Genomic DNA, 844 nt, shown 5'->3' with positions numbered 1-844 from the left:
AGTGTCACTTCTGAGCCTGCTATCGCCCCCTACCCTTCCGGAGGTTCATTAAAACGGTTAGAAATGTTGGCTTTCGAAGGATTTACCGATAAACTTCAGAGTTGAATCCATCATATGGGCTTATTATACCATATTCGCGAAGAAACATTCATATGTATGATTCAAGTGTGCTTCACTTTTAGAGTTAATCTTGTATTAGTGAGGGTTCGTGAGATTGCTTTTCTTCGGCGGTTAATGGCGGCTTATTGACACTCGAGCACCCTCATGCGGTTCAGGAGGACCACCGCAATGTCTACTTTCGGGTGGTAGCAAAAATCAATATTACTTTTGGAAAAATAGCCCCATGAATTTCAGTTTTCCCTATGCTTGTTATCAATATATCGAATTGGCGACGGTTAAATACATGTATGAGAATACTTTCCGCAGCACGATGGTCGTCACGATTCCTGATTGATCGTGCACGCGCTTCGGGCGACGATGACAACACACCACAAGCACACATTATTATTGTTTTTGTATTATTTCGCATTAAATTTCACGTAAATATCTCAACTCAAGGTACGGGTGTGGTATGGATACGGCACAAACATACAAAGCCTCTTCAGACAAACATACTTTTTCCGCAGTATTTTTTCCCCCACATAACTATCCCTCCATCGATTTATATACATATTAATAACATACCTCGCTGCGTTGTCCTTAAATTGTCACGATCATCTGCCACCGCCTCCTCCTCATCATCATCATCTTCATCGAAACCGCATCCTTTCTGCGCCGATGACGTAATTCCAGCCCCACCCCTCCCTTGCCATCCTCTCCTCTGATTGGTTGTTCCAACCCACTG

Source organism: Syngnathoides biaculeatus, chromosome 5, assembly GCF_019802595.1.
Source record: "Syngnathoides biaculeatus isolate LvHL_M chromosome 5, ASM1980259v1, whole genome shotgun sequence".
Taxonomy (NCBI): domain Eukaryota; kingdom Metazoa; phylum Chordata; class Actinopteri; order Syngnathiformes; family Syngnathidae; genus Syngnathoides; species Syngnathoides biaculeatus.
The sequence above is the reverse complement of the archived record's forward strand: the minus strand, read 5'-3'. Positions refer to the sequence as shown.